Below are 21379 nucleotides of genomic sequence, written 5' to 3' on the forward strand. Positions count from 1 at the left end.
GGCTAAAAGAATGAAGTAGAAGGGGTGACATGTCGAGCAATATCATAGGAGACTGTGTATGTGTGATCTTTTTCTACTTTGGACTTCTGCTCCCACCATGAGAAAAAATCTGGGCTACTCAGGTATAAGATGAGAGACCATTTGGTGAAGAGTTGATTCATGCAGAGACCTTTCTAAACCAGGAAGCTCCCAACCAACCTACCAGCTCAAAGGAAACACATAAACAAGCCCAGCCAGTATCAGTCAAGCCCAGCCCAGGTCAGCCAATATGCCCATTGGACCCATAGACTAGTGAGTAAAAACAAATGGTTGTTTTTAATCCATTATATTCAGGGATGATTTGTTACTCAGCAAGTGCTAACTGATACAAGGGAAGGCTAGTATTCAGAACGAGATTGAGGATCAGGCTAGCCCAACAATCCATAAAGATTCACCCAACACATTATAAATATCTGCCAACTACCTCTAGTTTTCACAGCCTTGTTACATAATCGGCAAAATGTATGTTGCTCCTGCTTATGCCAAAGTAGAAAATACCCTTAAGTGAAAAAAATAAAAATTACTTTTCTCAGTCACAACCATATCTCATTAAACAAATGATGAATAAGGTGCCTGGGTGGCTCAGTCATTAAGCGTCTGCCTTCGGCTCAGGTCATGATCCCAGGGTCCTGGGATCGAGTCCCACATCAGGCTCCCTGCTCAGCAGGAAGCCTGCTTCTCCCTCTCCCACTCCCCCGGCTTGTGTTCCCTCTCTCGCTGTCTCTCTCTCTGTCAAATAAATAAATAAAATCTTAAAAAAAATAAATAAATAAAAACAAATGATGAATAACTTAAAAAATATTAATCCAAAAGACATTTAATAAATAGATGGCCAGGGAGCCTCTGTCATACAACTTTGCTTGCTTTGCATATAGATCATGGCATAAAAATGCTCTTAGGGCAGTGTACTAATTGTCCTCATTCCTTGGAAATGTCAAAAGTTAATGACAAGCAGAGTACTTTTTTAGTCCAGAAACAGAAAAGTTATTAGGGCTTTGAAAGGTAAGATCAGGTCAAAACCTGATAGCTGAAAAAGATGTCCCATTCCCTGCAATCTATAAGCCTTCCTTCCTTCCTGAACAATTCATCCTGTATCACAAGCTAGCCTTTGGAATATCAGTTCCAGACACCAACTCATCCTCAGACTTTGCTGAGTTTGGAGTTTGGAGGATCAAGTTTCAAGAAAACCAGGCAAAGTCATTTATGAGCTATGTGAAAGTGGAAATTCCATATGGTTTCTAACTTGTAAAAAGTAAAATAATATTTAAAAAAAAATTCTATCCTCGCCATCCAAACTTGTTTTCTTAAAGTATGACCTTTTCTGGTAGTTACTTTCTAAAAGGAAGCATTTTAAATGGTCTCTTTTGGAAATGAAACAGAAGTTATTCAAGTTCACTTTTGGTCTGCGTCAGCAAGCATTTCCACATGCTGGTCGCTGGCAGGCCGTTGATGCCATACAATTTACTGAAGGCAGCCTGCCTTTCTTCAGACCTAGGGTAGATGGGAAAAGGAGAGTGATTTGCCAGTTCTGTTCTAGATCTAGTTAATATTGAAAACATTTAAAAAGAGCGAAAGGAACTCAGTTCTCTCCTGCCAGAGGCCAGTTATTCCCTCACTTATGAGAAAGTATTGTTCAGTGGTTAGGAACCTGTGTTTTAGATTATAGTCCCAACTCTGCCATTTACCTGCTGTGTGACCTCAGTTTCCTCCTCTGTAAAATGGGGATAATGCTAATTTTGCAGAGTGGTTTTTAGGAAAGTATGCCAGGTACCTAATTATAAATAACTACTACTTATTGAGCTGAGCACGGTACTCAACATGTGACACCTCATTTAACCCTCAGATGAGGAACTGAGGCTCAGAGGGCTCACGCTTAGGCTATAGCTTGCAAATGGCAGAGTTCATATTTGAACTCAACTGTGTCTGATCCAAAACCTCTTCCATCTCTTCGTCTCTCCTTTTGCCAGCTTGTTACGCGTGAAAAGAAGACTGGAAGGGGGCTGGTCAAGACATAAGAGGGAAGGAACTTGACTTGCTGGCTCTCCATGCAGAGGAGATCCACTTGCTAACCTTGTTTCAGTTGTTGACTGAGAGAGAAATGAACTTCTACTGTGCTTGAGCCACTGTAGTTTGGTCTACCCCAACCAGTATAGTTGACAAACAATTCAGAAAGATTCGAGCTGTATTTGCCACCTGGGGCAAGAGGACCTAGGTGAGCTTACCCAGGTCTGGGTATCAGGAGCCGGGAGGTGCTCCAGCCCTGATACAGGGCCCAAGCTGGAAGCAACTTCAGATTCTGCTTCTAAGTGGTTGTTTTAGGAGCTTACTGTACTTTGTCTGCCCTGGAGGAAGTCACCTCTCAGCTGTATGAAGAGTGGGGTTAAGTTGACCTCAAGACCAAAGAGTGAAGTAGGCAGGGCTGGGTCAGGGCTAACAGGCCACAGTGCTACCCCTACCAACATCCTTGTAAGCCATGTCATCCTAGTTGTTAAGTATTTTTACTGTCACACTTAAAAAGAAACACCGTTGGACTAGGCTCCCTTAAGATACGTACCTGTATGTTCTTTGCCATCGAGTTATTTCTCATAATAACCCCTTCATTTCCATCACTCTTTGACCAACTTCCCATGCTTGGGAGGGACGCTCAGTGGACACATAATAACTGGGGGTGAGAATGTGAGAAACAAGACTACTTCCGCTGTCTGCGGCAGAACACAACAGAGCAGGATCTTGGCCAGCTTCTGCCTTAAAGGAAATCTTTATTAACTATGTATGGTTCACAAATGTTCTTTAAAAAAAACACCCAACTTTCTAGAGAAGCACAACCCTCATGAGTGGCTTCAGCTTTGAATCATGAGTCTTGTATTAAAAGAAAACCCAAATGGTACAATTTGTTTACACTATGATACTTTCTAAATAAACTCTTTTTTAAAAAATGAGTATGTTAGTTAAATGATTTTGAAGGTCAGTGGGATCAGTCTGTGGTGGCCTAATCTCCCCCACCCCCAGGTGGGGGAAACACACATGCATATGTGAGAAGCACTAGAGCAGGGAATTAAGAGTCTGGTCTTCCATTTCAGATAGTCTGGGCTCAAGTTCCAGCTCGGCCACAAACTAGCTGTGAGATATGGAATAAATTATTTAGCCTCTCTCAGCCTTGGTGAACCCAGGCCTAAGTGGGGGTAATGATAATCACCTACGGTTTTACTGGGATTGAATGATGTTATGACAAAGCACTCAGCACAACGAATAAACTCTATGACAATAATCACATCAATGTAATAGCCAATTGGGTGGGAATTTTTGTATTAGCTGGTCAGAGCATCCTTGCTGAAGGGCAGAGCTGGTGACACACAGACAATTCTTACTCTTCAGGATGTCTTTCTTGTCTCCAGCTTAACTCCCCCATCCTCCTTGTTCCCAGAGAAGTCCTTCACATATAACAGTAACATTAGGGTATCACTTTCTCTCACAGTCCATCTGGATTTGATTTAATTTCCAGTCCTTGCCATTCCTCCTTTTGACCTTTGACACATCTGGCTTTTTTTAAGGTATTCATCCATCATGTGTTATTTGTGTTAACTCCAAGAGAGCAACAGTATTTCTCTGTTTCCAAGTTCTAATGTACATTTTACTGTCAGTCCCAAGTACTAACCACAAATATTAAATTCTAGGCTCATACTGCCCAATCATCAGGGAGAGCAAACCCAGATAAAGAAAAAAATATCTCCACAGACCAGCTTGGATATTCCATAGAGTGAAAAGAACTTAGATTCTGGACACTACTTGTCAGTTGTAACATCACTGAGAGATAGCATCATTCCAATTATTTCTGTCGGCCAAAGCAATGACGCCATCTATGGGGTCCTGGATCATGTGAAGTTAACATCCATCCTTGCTTATCCTGATGAGATGACAGCCTTGGGATCAGCCCAACAACCAGAGAGACCATCTCAAAGGGATGAGCTTCCCTGAGATGTCTGCTGCAGGAGGAGATCTTCAAGACTGGTCTGGTCCTAAATTCTACTTTGTGCTAGAATCTTGGGGTGCAGTGGTTATATAGTAATCTGCCCAATATGTCATGTGGGTTAATCTTTTATTTGTCCCCTTTCAAGTGCCTTTCCCCCTTTGACATACCCCACCAGTGCCACAGATCTTCAGGGTGGTCAGTTGTAGGTATCCTCTCAAAGTAAAAATCCCCTCCTTCTATGTAGCAACCTCACTGGTTAATGTTTAAGTATTTCTACTTTGCTCTATTTTAATATTTCTTATAATAGACTAAATAGCACAATAAACAGGAGGGCTGATTATTCCTAATTCAATCTTGCCCTTTTTCTTTATTTTCAAGTATCCAGCAAAATGCCTTTGGCTTCTCTTGGGTCTAGTCACCATGGTCATAACCAGGCTTCCAAGTTCATGAAAACCTTCTATAATATGTTAAATTGCACTCCAGTGCACTGCTTTTTATTTGACTAAATTGGCTCTACTTGGTTACAGCTGTATGACGGTTACAGTATTTCCTGGAATAACTGCAACATTTACTTTATTGCAAAATACTACAAACCACATTGTGTTCACAGTACCTTCAGCTAGCACTTTAACTCCAGTGTGCCGGGCACCCCTAAATTTTTTCCTTCTATTCTTCTATTGGGATATTCTTCAATATCTGAGTGCAAAGGAAAAGTAGAAGTTATTCAAAGAAGTAGATATAATTCTTTAGAAATTGTTCATTTTTTTCTGAACCATCATTAAATCAAAGTTACTGGAATCTCTACCAAAGTTCAAAGGAATTTGATAGGTAGCTATATATAGTTCTCTCTTTTTTAGCAATTTCTCAGTGCTAGAGATCAGGAGTTGGCAAGCTAACTTTGCCTCAGCAATCCCAGCCTGCAGCCTGTTTTTGTAAATAAAGTTTTATTGAAACACAGCCATGCGCATTTGTTTGTGTATTGCCTATGGTTGCTCTCACAGTACAGCAATAGAGTGATGGCCTGCAAAGCCTAAGATGTTGACGATCTGGTCCTTTACAGAAAAAAAATGTGAACTGAGTAAACTAGCATTGGGTTTGAGTAGAGATAAGAAAGTAAGAGAGAGAGGCGCCTGGGTGGCTCAGTGGTTAAGCATTTGTTTTCGGCTCAGGTCATGATCCCAGGGTCCTGGGATCAAGCCTCACATTGGGCTCCCTGCTCCACGGGAAGCCTGCTCCTCCCTCTCCCACTCCCCCTGCTTGTGTTCCCTCTCTCGCTGTCTCTCTCTGTCAAAATAAATAAATAAAATCTTAAAAAAAGAAAAAGTAAGAGAGAAAGAATTCTAAAATTCATGGGGGGTGTGGATATTAGATAAATGAGAAAGTATATGTTCTCATAATGCTCACATTGCTTACCTTAGCAACAGAAATAGATTTTTACTTCTAAGAGAAGACTTTTCTTCTAGCACTTACAGTATTTTGTTTATCGTCATCTCTCTCCCCATTAGAATGCCAGCTCTGTGAGGTCAGGAACTTATATATCTCCAGTGTGTGTCCGTGAAGCAGGAACATGGGGAGATAGGGTTAATGGCCTGGGTTCAAATTTTGGAACTAGCATCTACTAGTCATATATTTGGGGTAAGTTATTCATCTGTCTAAGCCTAACTGGCCTCACCTATAGTGCAGAAGACTGGTAACAATATATACCCAACACACTGTAGCTTCCGATACATTATTGTTGGAAATATGAAACTCTGAAGTACTGTAATTCCAGAGCTCCTGCTCCAGTTTCTGGAGTGTTTAGGGGCAGTGGTGGCTTCACAACTGAGATATATGAAAGTGACCTTTAAAAACAACTTTTCATACCCAGAAATATACAACATAATCAAAATGTCTTTGGCAGATTCATACGAATTCTTAAGGCTCATGAGAACGGATTCATCATTTTCTTTTTGAGAAAGATAAAGAGAAAATTGTTCGGGGCTCCTGGGTGGCTCAGTCGGTTAAGTGTCTGACTCTTGATTTTGGCTCAGGTCATGATCTCAGGGTCATGAGACTGAGCCCTGCATTGGGCTCCACACTCAGCACAGAGTCTGCTTGTCCCTCTCCCTCTGCTTCCCCTTGCTCTCTCTCTCTAAAATAAATCTTTTTTTTTTAAGAGAGAAACCTGTTCGATTAAAAGTGGATATTTTAAAATTAGGTAATAACATGACATCCTAGTCAGACAGTGTAGCCAGAACTCAGAAGGGTCTACCTGAGACCAAGAACTATCAAGAACCAGGGCACCTTCTCCCTTCTCTTCCTCTCTGTCTCTCCTTTCTTCCCCCATCCACCTCTCTCTTTCTGCCTCTTGTCTTTCCATCTCCTTCATGCCAACTTGACTAAAGTTGCAGATTCACTTTTCTCTGCTTTTGCAGGCAGACAATGGTTGCTGAAGTCCTGGCTCCCCATGGCCTCTCCATTGACCTGCCCAACAATAGCCATGTCTCAAAGTGTGATCTGCATCTCAGTCTGATTGCTGAAATGGACATTTCTGGACCCCACCAGAAGTGAAGCACTGGATTCTTCCTTTTTCCCAAGCTCCTCATGATCCTTATGCCCCTGAAATTTGAGGACCACAAACGAGAATCGTGTTCTAATTCTGAATCACAGGACAGAGAGACTCTGATAGGCCTAGCTAAATATACGCACTGGTCTCTAATCATCTATAGCCAGAAGGGGGCAGAGTCACAGATTCTGTGTGGCCATGGGGACTCATACCTGGAGTAGGACACCATCCTCACAAATAGGAATGGCTTTTGCTAACGTTGCAACTGTCCCTAAACACCCAGGGAGCTGGAGAGTGGACCCTGGAATGCTGCTGTGAGAAAGGTTAACACTTCTAAAATCTTATGTGTCAGGAGGAAGAGTTCAAGAACCACAGGAAGATGGTTTCTCTTACTTCTACCTTTCAGATCTCTCTTGGCAGACTTGAATTCACATCCAGAACCCTAGCTGCAAGGGAGTCTAGGAAATGTAGTTTTAACTTTTCAACCTGTCCAACTGGAAAAATAGAGTTTGGGTGGGGTAACGTATGGCACAACACAAAGGGCATTCTTTATCATTTGTATAATTTTATAGCATGAAAAGCATCAATTCACCATTTTATCTGTAGATTGTCTCATATTTAGAAGAGGAAAAATAAAGCATATTTAAAAGCATTCTGGGGGTGCCTGGGTGGCTCAGTTGGTTAAGCGACTGCCTTCGGCTCAGGTCGTGATCCTGGAGTCCCTGGTTCGAGTCCCACATCGGGCTCCCTGCTCGGCAGGGAGTCTGCTTCTCCCTCTGACCCTCCCCCCTCTCATGTGCTCTCTCTCATTCTCTCTCTCTCAAATAAATAAATAAAATCTTTTAAAAAAAAGCATTCTGATATAAAAGTACATTATTAAGATTCTTCAATTTGGCCAATATGCTATTAACCATCAGGTTAAAGACATGCTATTCAAATGTCAGCCAAAAGCCTCCCAACTTCAACACTCAAGTAAAATTGGTCCAAACCTCAACCCTAAATACCAGCCCCTGCACAAGTGTAGAGCCCATCCATAAATTTCTGTGGACTCCCCATGGACTTTTATTCCGAATGTCAACTTGACCTTGGGACCCCTACTTTCACATACGTTCTCTCGGTTATATACCTTTTTGATTCAGGTGAGAAATTCAACCCTAATTTATACAAGATTGCATTCACAAAATAGTAATAAGGTTAATACATTTTACCAACAACAGCACAACACTGCAAACAACTTTGAACAATAGGCATTGTAGTTCTTAAAAGATCCTCTGGCCACTCCAGTCCCATGAGTTTTAATGACCTAGTCTGTATTTACTTTCAATCATACTTCATCTTGTCAGCCAAATCATCTGTTCTCTAGAGCAGGGGGAAAGCCCTCCTTATCTCACCCAGAATAGCTTAGTCTTTATTAATTGACAGGAATGTATTCATCTTCAAGTAACAGAAATCTAACTACAGTGACTCAAATAGGGGTTAATTTTTCTGATATAACAAGGTGTACAGAGGTAGGCCGTGCAGGGCTAATATAATTATTCAATGATTATGTAAGTGTCCCAGGTTCTGCCAGTTGTTCTCTTTCACTATGATTAGACATTATAATTTGTTTTCATGCATGTAGTCTGATGGCTACAATATGCTTGTTGCACTTTCAAGCATCAGGGTGTTTTCTAAGTGATTCTAATGCTCAAAATCAGATCAGTGTTGATTATGGTATCCATTATATATTTTCAAATACGATGAGCCATAATATACACAAAATTTTAGAAACTAAAACGGAATTCAAATTTTAATATAAAGTTGCCTGAACATATAACCGACTGACGGTCTACTACAGAGATAACAAAAATTTAAGAAATTATAATAAGAGCTGCTACATCTTGAATGTCTCTGTGTTATGTACCAGATACTGTAATAGGCATTTCACATGCATTATTTTATTAAATCCTCATGACTCATCATTTATCAGATAAAAAGACTGAGTTTCAGAGATGTCAAGTGACTTGCAAAAGGTCACACAAATCCCCCACCTAGTGAATCTAATTCCAGACTTCATGCTGTACTTTCAGGGCCTTGGAAACTTCCTTCTGTTTTCCACCAAAATTCAAAGGTACCCAAGCCACCATCCCTGAGGACTACTAGTATATGTCTGTGCACCGTGATTTTTAACATACATGAAAGAAATTGAATACACTTTATAAATGTTCTACTTCAGGCTATTCTGGTGGTAGTGTAAAAATTGTTATATTAGTCTTAAAATACATCCACAGCATTTATTTATGATAAGATTGGCTGTGGATCTATTCTTGAACTACATTTCTGTGGCCCAGACATTACACCACAATATTAAGCTGTCTCCATTAGAAAGTCCTTTGAAAAAAATTGAGTTTAAGTTCATAAATTATGCAAAAGAGCTGGCTGTGTTTGCAGCTACATGACAAAATTACCTTTCTATAGGACTCCAAAGGGCACCAGGCCAACTGAAAGAACAAAGTCAGTCAAAGCTAGACACAGTGTTTAGTTAGTATGCCAGCTTCAGTACTCTTTCTGCACCTTATCCTGATTCCCCATCCTCATGGATTTCCTTCCTTTGTTTTAGGAATGGTAAGAGCTTCCAGTTTCCTTCACTACTTTGCCCTATCAAAACAAGGAAGGATTTATTAAGTGGGTATACGCATTTGTTAAATGGCTGACACGTGACATTGCTGAAACACAGTCAAACAAAACATTACCTCATCTAGACATTTGTATTTTTCACATTAAGTTGTAAAGGGAAAGATTTCTTCTAGTAAAGGAAATTGGCATGTGCAAGTACGTAAGGAAATATGGAGAGAGAATGAGCAGAGGGACCCTAATAATAGGTTTTCTTTTGTTAAACCTGAAGGCAAACCTAATGAAATCCTTTTAAGATTTGGAAATGAGAATGAGAGGAATTGGCAGACTTCGCTTTCTTCTCCTCCTTATGATACCTCTCCCAGAGCAGAAGGTACCAGCATATTGATCACCATCATCATCATCTTCATCATCACTATCATCCTAACGTATGTGTCCCTTTGTCTGCAGTATCTCCTGAGATCTGAGACTACCCCCCACCCCAGCTCTCCTGACTTAGGTCTGCCTTGGTAACACTGAAATAGATAAAAGCCGCCATTTCTATCCACCAATCATGTGCCAGGACCGTGCCCAGTATTTTACAGGCCTGATCTCTCCTCTCCCAGGAGATAGAATTCAGTATTTCCCAAAGTGTGTCTAAAGACAGACTGCATCAAATTACTTGAGGTGTTTATTTAAAATGTAGATATCTGGACCCTACACAGTTCTACTAAATCACAATCTCTTAGGAATCTTATGCATACTGAATTTGAGGACCAGTTAGATGAAATGATTAGCTCAGTTTTATAGCTCAGAGGAAACAGAAGTTAAGTAACCTACCCATGGTCACCTGGCTACTAAGTTGTAGGGGTCTGGCTCTATAACCTCTGCCCTAAAATTTTAAGCAGTCCTGCACCTAACACTGCATTACTGAAGATTCTAAGCATTACAGGAACTATTTTCTTCAGACAGTTATCCTACCCCATCCAGGGCCAAATTATGTAATGTTTGAATATATGAACACCACTATCCAGTTGCCTGGGTTCAAATCTTGGCCTCACCTTTTATCAGCTATGTGATCCTTTACTTAACCTTGCTGTATCTCAGTTCTTCTATCTACAAGATGAGGATAATAGTACCTACTACTACAGGAAAAATGCTTAGAACAATGCCTGATATGTTACTCAACATGTTAGGTAGAAGCATTTCCTGCCTAAGCTTAACTCTAACCTAACCCAACGAAACCCTAACCAGATAGCACCTCTAAGCCAAGGCATATTTTATTCTTTTTTGTTTACTTGACTTTTTTAGTTTATATTTAACTTTTTTAAAAAATGCTACAGCTCTGATCAAGCTGATTACAGGAAAGGGTTGCTCTTATATTAATTCTACCCTTGTGATTCTGACTAAGGGGATGATTTGATATTTATAAACTTGGATAATGTCACCATTGAAAAATGATTAATACCCTCAAAAGCCTGACCTTTATGATAGCATATGCTAGAAATTTGGGAAGAACTTGGAAACATCAAAATACACAAGATAGCCCATTTATTATTCCCTACCAGCATGTCCCAAAAGAAAAAAAAAAGTCCTCTGATGGAACATTTAGACGATGAATATTATTCTTCTTGGTGTCTTCACTCTACTATTCCACTAGACTCTTAGGCTGAATAAATTGATGTAAACAAGATTTAAGAGATTACTAAATTGTGTAGTTAAAGTTTGAGCATGTGAAAAGTCTTACCACATTAAAGGTAAGATGCCTTAATGCTTTTAGTCAGAAGCATTTGAATGTAAAAGGAAAAAAGGTTTGAAGTTAAATTTCAACTAAAGATTGTCTTTCCTAGTTCCTAACGTCACCTGATTTTTCCACATTAGTACAAGAGTTTTCCTGGAGTATGGCAAGGCCAGATTCTTCAGAACCCAGTCATTTCTGCTACTTTAAAAGTTTGACCATAATTATTTAGAGAAAAGTGTTAAGATTATGCCAACTAAACAACAGCTGGTGGGCTTTCTAATCTCGTGACCAAAACACCATCTTCTCTTCTAACCAACTCATTTTTGTGAAACTTTGCTGTGACCTATTCAAAATAAACTAGGCATGAAGACAAGCTTTCAAGTTGATTGAGTCTAATCCAATGAATAAACATGAGTTTAATCAAGAGCCAGTCTTGCTGCTGGATTTACATCGCATCACAGGATGGAACTCTACAAGAACTAAGAATTTCCTAAGGAGATGTTCTACAGTAGGGACGTAGCCTCCAAGGCCAATCCCTGTACTTCTTTGCAGATCTCTACTACTCTTTAAGCTGTTACCTCACACCTCTTTACCAGTGACCAAGATGACACTAATCAGTGTTTCATATGAAGCAAAATGACATGAACAACTCTGCCTACTTTAAAGCCTAAGGAGGCTAATCTTTTCTTGCTGTCATCACAGTTGTTGACTCTCTAACATCTATTACCTCATATAATCAGCATCAACCAGTTGTTTGGTAACAGGCATCTAACTTTATCTAACCAATGAGAAGTGAGCAAATATCATGCTGAGGGATTGCAGGGGCCAGTTCTGGTAAAGATGTATCCACTCCTTAAAAAGAAAATTGTATGAGAAAATTCCTCTTCTTCTAGATGTTGTCAAGTCATGAACATCTGAAGATAAAGCTAACAGAATCAGGCAGAGCCCCAAGATCACAGAGAAGCAAAGAAAGTGCCAAGGAATTGATATAATGTACCTGGAGCCCATTCTGGCTCGCACTTTTCATCATATAATGTATTTACTATTGTTTCAGCCAGTTTGAATAAGAGTTGGTCATTGCTTGAAGGTAAAATCTTCCTAATTACAAACTCCTTAGTCTCACAAATTGCTCCAGCTTTGGTTTGCTTATACTCATCCTCTTTCTCTATGCTGGGGCAGGAAAACCTAAAGTGTAACTGATCAATTGCTAGAAGCTTAGCGTGGACAAATCTGAGAGAGAAAAACTCAGGCGGGGGAAGGGGGCAGTCAACAGGAGGCCTCCACACTTACGCGAATTTTACCTTCTGAAATTATACCAGATTCTCAGAGTACATAGCAGAGAAAAATCCATTCAAGTTTCTGGTAGGGGGAGGGAAAAAGGAATCATTTTTAAATACACAGGAACTACTCTTCTTAAAACTTCTGCACTCAGGAGAAACGACATAACCAGAACCTAAACTGTTGGAGTATTATTAGAGCCTAACTGACCTGGGGGAAGGGAAATACATAATTCCAACTCTCTCTAGCCTTCCACATGGGAGGAGGGAAGTATTTAACTCTAGCCATTCTGTCCCACCTAAAGGGGGAGGTGGGGGTGGGAAACAACCGAGAAACACTTGCAAAGTTTACAGTCCAGAGGCATGGGTTCACTAAAAGACCTACCTAATCACAGCACTACAGAACACTTCTCCTTCCCCCATGTCTCACAGCCATATTACTAAAAGCCTATTTATAGCAGTTCCTTTTACCTGGTGCAAGCCCATCTATCAAGAAAATTTTACAAGGCATACTAAAAGGCAAAAAACAGAGTTTGAAGAAACAGAAAAAGCATCAAAAGCAGACTCAGGTAGGTATTTATGGTAGGTATTTATAATTATTGGACTGGGAATTTAAAACAACTGATTAATATGCTAAGGGCTTTAATGAATGGAGCAGACAACATGCAAAAACAGATGAGCAGGGCGCCTGGGTGGCTCAGTTGGTTGGGCGACTGCCTTCGGCTCGGGTCGTGATCCTGGAGTCCCGGGATCGAGTCCCGCATCGGGCTCCCGGCTCGGCGGGGGGCCTGCTTCTCCCTCTGACCCTCCCCCCTCTCGTGTGCTCTCTCTCTCAAATAAATAAAAATAGGGTCTTTAAAAAAAAACAAACAAACAGATGAGCAATGGTAAACAAAGAGATAGAAATTCAAGCAAACAAAACAAAATGCTAGAGATTTAAAAAAAACATAAATGAGGAATGCTTTGGATGGACTTACTAGTTGAGTAGACAAAGCTGAAGAAAAGATCTTTAATCTTGAGAATATTTCTTTTTTTTTTTTTAAAGATTTTATTTATTTATTTGAGAGAGAGAGAATGAGAGACAGAGACCATGAGAGGGAGGAAGGTCAGAGGGAGAAGCAGACTCCCTGCCGAGCAGGGAGCCTGATGCGGGACTCGATCCAGGGACTCCAGGATCATGACCTGAGCCGAAGGCAGTCGCTTAACCAACTGAGCCACCCAGGCGCCCCTAATCTTGAGAATATTTCAATAGAAACCTCCAAAACTGAGAAGCAAATAGAAAAACAAACTAAAAAAGAAAAGAAAAAAGAAAAAAAAAACAAAACAGGACATACAAGATCTGTGGGACATGGCTACAAAAAAGTACAACATATGTGTAATGGGAATACCACAGGAGAAGAAAAAAGAAAGGAACAGAAGAAATGTTTGAACAATAATGACTGAGAATTTTCCCAAATTAATGGCAGACACCAAAGCACAGGTCCAGGAAGCTCAGAGAAGAAAAGACAGGATAAAAAAAAAAAGACAAGAAAAAAGAACAAACAAAAAAGGTACACCTAGGCATATGAAACTATAGAAAATCAATGATAAAAAAAATCCTGAAAGAAGACAAACAAAACATTTTACCTATAGAAAAGCAAAGGTAAGAATTACATCCAAATTCCCATCCAAAACCATGCAAGCAAGAGTGGAATGAAACATTTAAAGAATTGAGATGAAAAAATAAAAAGCACTAACATAGAATTTTGTACTCCGTGAAATTATCCTTCATAAGTGAAGGAGCAATGAAGACTTTCTCGGACAAATAAAATTGAGGGGATTTGCTACCAGTAGACTTGCCTGACAAGAAATGTTAAAAGAAGTTCTTTACAGAAAAGGAAAACAATATAAGTCAAAAACTTCAGTCTACATAAAGAAAGCAAGAGTACTGAAGAAAGAATAAGTGAAGGTAAAATAAACACATTTATTTTTCTTATTCTTAATTGACATAACAGATAATTAGTTCAAGATAATAAAAATAATGTATTTGATTATGTATGCTAAATAAGAATATATATATATATACACACACACATACTTATGAAATAGAAATTATACAAGTAATTGGGAGGAGGAATAAAGATTATTTTATTATAAGTGTTATCACACTACCCATAAAATGATATAGTGTTATTTGAGGGTGGACTTGGATTAGTTGTAAATGTATATTGCAAACTCTAGGGCAACCACTAAAAAAAGTAAAAACAGAAGTATAACTGATATGCTAAGAAATGAGAAAAAAGCAGAATCACAGAAAATGCTCAAAATCACATAAGGCATAACTAGTGGAAGACAAAGTAGAAACAAAGAACAAAGGCAACAAATAGAAAACAATGACAAATATAGAAGATATTAATGCAATCATATCAATAATCACTTTGAATGTCAATGATCTAAATTCACCAATTAAAAGACAGAGATTGTCAGGATAGATCAAAAAACAAGACCCAACTGTATGTTGTCTACAAGAAACATACTTTACACAAAAAGACACATATAGATTAAAAATAAATTGATGGGGAACGATAAACCATGCTAACACTACTCAAAAGAGATCAAGAGTAGCTATATTAACTTCAGACAGAGCAGCCTTCAGAGCAAGGAAAAATTATCAGGGATAAAAAGTGTCATTACATAATGATAAAGGGGTCAATTCTTCAAGAAGACATAATAACCCTTAACATGAATGTACTTAACAACAGAGTGTCAAAATACATGAAGCAAAACCAACAGAAGTGCAAGGGGAAACAGTTTAATCTACTATTATAGCTGGGGACTCCAACACCGCATTATCAGAAATGGACAGATCCAGTGGGCAGAAAATTAGCAAGGACATAGTTGAACTAAACATTAATCAACTTGATATAATGGACATGTACAGACTTCTTCATCCAGCGACAGCAAACTATATATTCTTCTCAAGTTCATATAGAACATTCACCAACATAAACCACATTCTGGGCCATAAAACACCCCTTAACAAATTTAAAAGAATGGAAATCATATGATGTCTACTCTCAGACCACAATGGTATTAAGCTAAAACAGAAATCAGTTACAGAAAAGATAATCAATAACAGAAAGGTATAATCAATAACAGAAAGATAGTTGGAAAATACCAAAATACTTGGGAATTAAACAAAACATTTCTAAATAACATATAGGTCAATGGAGAAGTCTTAAGAGAAATTTAAAAATATTTTGAACTAAATAGAAAATTAAAATACCACGTGTTGCTGAGGATGTGGAGTAACAAGAACTCTCATTCACTGCTGGTGGGAATGCAATATCGTACAGCCACTCTGGAAAGGAGTTTGGCAGTTTCTTACAAGACCAAACATACTCTTACCATACAACGCAGCAGTTACACTCCTTGGTAGTTACCCAAAGGAGCTGCAAATGTACAACCACACAAAAACCTGCACATGGATGTTTATAGAAGCTTTATTCATATTTGCCCAAACTTGGAAGCAACCAAGAAGTCCTTCAGTAGATGAATGAATAAACAAAGTGTGATACATTCAGACAATGAAATATTATCCAGTGCCAAAATAAATAAGCTATTAAGCTATTAAAAGACATGGAAGAAACTTAAATGCATATTATTAAGAGAAAGAAGCCAATCAGAAAAGACTTCTGAATACTGTGTGATTCCTATTATATGACATTCTGGAAAAGACAAAATTATGGCAATAGCAAAAAGATCAGTGGTTGCTGGGGTGGGGGGGAGGAGAGGTGAGATGAATAGGTGGAGCATAGAGGATTTTTAGGGCAGTGAAAATATTCTGTGTGATGGTAGATACATGTCATTATATATTTATCCAAATCCATACAATACACAACACCAGGAAAGAACTATAATATAAACCATGGACTTTGTGTGATGATGATTTATCAGTATAGATACATCAAAGGTAATAAATTTTCCAGTCTGGTGGGGAATGTTGATAATAGGAAGTTTGCATGTGTGGGGACAGAAGATATATGGAAAATCTCTGTAGCTTCCACCCAATTTTGTTGTGAATCAAAAACTTCTAAAAATGAAATACATATTTTAAAAAAATGTTTCTAATACCGGTTTGTAATTCCTTATACATAATTACAAAATCAAAAGAGCTCTAAAAACTAAAAGTTTTAAAATAGTTTTTCTGTGGCTCAATCTGATCTGAATTAACATGAGGCTATTTATGATAACTTTGTGTGAATGTATTTCACTGCAGAAATACTAACGTAATTTGATTTGGAGGTGCTGGAGATGTTAAGATACAGTATATCCACCTTACTTCTCTTTTGAAATCTAAAGCATTCTGAATTCCAAAATACATCTGACTCCAAGGGTTTCAGAGAAGCAATTATTAGTCTATATCATAATTAGTATTTACTGAAGACTTAAAATATTCTAGGAGCTATTCTAAGCACTTTATATTTGTTAAACCATTTAATCCAATTAGTATAATTGTGGTGGTTCCCAAACTAGGGCATCTCTAAAAGGGTATACAATCCAAGAATGCTCGAAGAAAAAAAGAATACCGATTATTTTATGTACACCAGGCCTTTGGAGGACTTGGACCAGTGTCTCCAGGACACCTAGCAGAACTTAGGTCTCAAGGATCCACCTTTAGAAAAGATGTGCTTCAGCTCCCCTGTTGCACGTAGGGACAAGTTGCAAAATCTTCAATCTAGATATTCATTGACTGAAGCTCTGAGAAGAAAGGAAAGATCTTTCCCTACACTAGGTCATTTTTTTTTTCAGCAACCAGCAAATATACACTAGGACTATGAAAATCACTTATGGAAAATGAAATTTTATCTGATGAGAGGATTTAACTTTTCCACATTTAACTTTTCCACAGAGTAATGAATAAATATTTATTGGTTTCTAACAATGAATGATTAAGGAAAGAATCTATAATACTGTAATCCCTTTCTTTAGTTATCCACTTCCTGCTGCATAGAACTAAATCAAATCAATGGGAAATTGATTTTTCATGCTAGACTTGAATAGTAAAATATCACCAGTTAACCTAATCTCCGTTATTACTTTCTATGCCTCCATTATGAAGAAAAGAAAGGCTAAATAGGCCTCAATTAGATGACATATCATCATATTACATTGATTACAAGCTTACAAGCTTGACTTCTATAACCCACATGTCCTCTAATTTCAAGAGCTATGCAAATAAAGATAAATTTAAAAGCAACAAAAGGAAGAGCCACTCCTCCTTTCTAACATAAAAGATGAGGCAATTTATCATAACTGAGAGAAGAGGCAGTACTGTCCTATTCATCTAATTCTCTAGAACTTTTTGAAAAAAGTTCAAGATGGAATTCATCTTAGTTATATAGTCCTTAATAGTGATTTGTAGAAGTAAAGCTTCTTTTATGTGGGCACATCAGACTAATTTATGCACAGGAACCATAATGAGACAGAATTTTCACTTAATCCATCTAGATGCAATCTCAAAATTACTGACTATTGACCCTATGCCTCCATTTATTCACTAATTAACTCGCTTGGTATAAACCATATTTCCAGGTTCTGGAAATGTCTATGCAGAAGACAAGGATATCATGTCATTGAATTCAATTCTGGAAAATCATTAAGAGCCTTTGGAAAGCAAAGCAAATGTTTGACCTATTGTCTGAGTTGAATTTTTTCAGAAGCAGACCCGAGATGAGACTTTATGTGCAAGGAAGTGCTCTCAGAAAAACACTGGTAAGGAAGAGTGAGAAGAATAAAGAATAAAGAGAAACCAAGGAGACTTTGATTTCAGCAAATTCCTAGGAGGGCAGTATCTGCCTGATTCCTCAAGAAATTTCTGGAGTATAAGTTATAGCCTCAAAGGTGTTGTGCCCCCAAGACAAGAAGACTGGACCTTCATCTCCCAATGAGATCACTCATTAGACAAGCATTACTCTAGGGGATCATAAACTTCCAGGCCCTTCCAGTTCTCTGTGCCTGTGAACAAAGCTGCTCCAATAGCCTGAGGACAGTCCTTTGAGGAAGAGTGGTGGCTCAAGGGTTGAAAGCAAAAGCACATTAAAGCTGTTTCAGAGGTACAGATCTGTGATCCAACAGTCTTGCACAATTCACAGAGCTCACCAGAGCACATACCCTCCCCAGTGTCTATCACCCAGCCACCCCATCCCTCCCCGCCCCACTCCAGCACCCTCAGTTTGTTTCCTGAGATTAAGAATTCCTCAAATCAGTGAGATCATATGATACATGTCTTTCTCTGATTGACTTATTTCGCTCAGCATAACACCCTCCAGTTCTATCCACATCGTTGCGAATGCCAAGATCTCATTCCTTTTAAGGCTGCATAATATTCCATTGTATATATATACCACATCTTCTTTATTCATTCATCTGTTGATGGACATCTTGGCTCTTTCCACAGTATGGCTATTGTGGACATTGCTGCTATAAACATCGGGGTGCACATACCCCTTCGGATCGCTACGTTTGTATCTTTGGGGTAAATACCCAGTAGTGCAATTGCTGGATCATATGGTAGCTCTATTTTCAACTTTTTGAGGAACCTCCATACTGTTTTCCAGAGTGGCTGCACCAGCAGCTTGCATTCCCAGATCTGTACCTCTGAAACAAATAATACATTATATGTTTAAAAAAAAAAAAAAGAAGAAGAAGAAGAAGAAGAAGATAGCAGAAGGGGAAGAATGAAGGGGGGGAAATCAGAGGGGGAGATGAACCATGAGAGATGATGGACTCTGAAAAACAAACTGAGGGTTCTAGAGGGGACGGAGGGGGGATGGGTTAGCCTGGTGATGGGTATTAAAGAGGGCACGTATTGAATGGAGCACTGGGTGATACGCAAACAATGAATCATGGAACACTACATCAAAAACTAATGATGTAATGTATGGTGATTAACATAACATAATTTAAAAAAAGCACATTAAAGCTGGAAGAGGGGTGCACAGAAGAACTAAAAGGAGTCTGAGAGTATCTGTGTGAACAGTGGCAATGTCTACTATCAAGATAGGTGGGAAACAACTTGAAAAAACATTTCCCATGTAATTACCCCCAAAAAACATGGGTTGAGTGAGGTATAAGTTAGAAAGAGCAAAACCACACTGCTTCTTGCAGAAAGGCATCTAATACAGAGAGGTATCTAATACAGAGAATACAGAAACAACTTGAAAAAACATTTCCCATGTAATTACCCCCAAAAACATGGGTTGAGCGAGGTATAAGTTAGAAAGAGCAAAACCACATTGATTCTTGCAGAAAGGTATCTAATACAGAGATTTAGGTCTTTACACCACCACTGGAAGACCTGGAAGAGCAGTTGTAGGGTGGGCTTCCAGGAAGAGTTCCCAGTAGGAAGGCCCCACAGGGAAGAGCTTCTAGCTCAACCAGTCAAAAAGCTGAGAAATGAAAACTACAATTGCAGTTGTTGTGCCACGAACACCTCAGCTGCCATCTAGGGAAGTGCTGAGGCAGCTGTCAGTTCCGGAGCTGCCCTGCACCTGCTAGGTCCACCCCAGCAAAATATGAGTAAATGAATAAATGAATGAATCCAGGGTGGCTCAGTCGTTAAGCATCTGCCTTCAGCTCAGGTCATGATCCCAGGGTCCCAGGATCGAGCCCCGTGTCGGGCTCCCTGCTCAGCGGGAAGCCTGCTTGTCCCTCTCCCACTTCCCCTGCTGGTGTTCCCTCTCTCGCTGTGTCTCTGTCAAATAAATAAATAAAATCTTTAAAAAAATTAAAAAATGAATTAATCGATTGATGAAAGTGTTTTTGAGGTTTTTTTAATCACCAAAACAGAATATCTTGTAAGATTTGTATGTTTAAATAGGATCAAATCCTGGGAAAATCATCTAATGCTAAATAGAGAAAAATATTTTGCTCTGTGTGGAAAATAAGCAGCTTTGTTTTATAGCAATCTCCTGGTTTGGTTTGGTTTGACTTCACCAGTTTCTCCCAATCCCCAACCCCCACCCCTGGCAATCACCAATTTGTTCTCTGACTCTTTGAACTTGGTTTAAAAAATTTTTTAATTCCACATGTAAGAGAGACCATATGGATGTCTGACTTATTTCACTTAACATAATGCCCTCAAGGTCCATCCATATTGTCACAGATGGGAAGATTTCCTTCTTTTTTATAGCTGAATGATATTAGTGTGTGTGTGTGTATACCACAATTTCCTGATCCATTCATCCATCAATGGACACTTAGGGTTTTTTTCCATATCTCGGCTATTGTAAATAATATTGCAACAAACATAAGGCAATGAATATCTTTCCGAGTTAGTGTTATTTTCTTTTTTTTTTTAAGATTTTACTTATTTGACAGAATGAGAGAGCACAAGCAGGGGGAGGGGGAGTAGCAGGCTCCCTGCTGAGCAGGGAGTCCAATATGGGGCTCGATCCCAGGACCCTGGGGTCACAACCTGAGCCAAAGGCAGGTGCTTAACCAACTGAGCCACCCAGGTGCCCATAATATTATGTTCTTTGATAAACACCCAGAAGTTGAATGCTGGATCATATGGCAGTCCTATTTTTAATTTTTTGAGGAACCTCTACATCGTTTTCCGAAGTGGCAACACCAATTTACCTTCCCACAAACAGTGCATGAGGCTTCCCTTTTCTCCACATCCTCACCAACACTTGTTATTTCTTGTCTTTTTGATAATGGCCATTCTAACAGATGTGAGGTGATATCTCACTGTGGTTTTAATTTACATTTCCCTGATGATTAATAATGTTGAGCATCGTTTCATGTTGCTCAACCAATTGGTCATCTGTATGTCTTCTTTGGAAAAATGTCTATTCAGATCTTCTGCCACTTTTTAATTGGACTGTGTTTTTGATGGTAAGTTGTAGGAGTTCTTTATATATCTTGGGTATTAGCACCTTATCAGATATTTGTAAATATTTTCTCCCATTCACTGGGTTGCTTTTTCATTTTGTTGATGGTTTCCTTCACTGTGCAAAACCTTTTTAGTTGGATGTAGTCACCCTTATTTTTCATTTTGTTGCTTTTGTTTTTGGTGTCAGATTCTCAAAATCATTGCCAAGACCAATGTCAAAGAGAGCTTGTTGCCTACCTATGTTTTCTTCTAGATTTATGGTATCTGCTCTTTTGATTTTTCAGTGCTCTAAGACTATAATTCTGAATGTATCATGGAATCCACCTTGGAGAATGTG

The sequence above is a fragment of the Mirounga leonina genome, unplaced genomic scaffold, assembly GCF_011800145.1.
Source record: "Mirounga leonina isolate KUSES-001 unplaced genomic scaffold, KU_Mleo_1.0 Mir_126, whole genome shotgun sequence".
In the NCBI taxonomy this organism is placed as follows: domain Eukaryota; kingdom Metazoa; phylum Chordata; class Mammalia; order Carnivora; family Phocidae; genus Mirounga; species Mirounga leonina.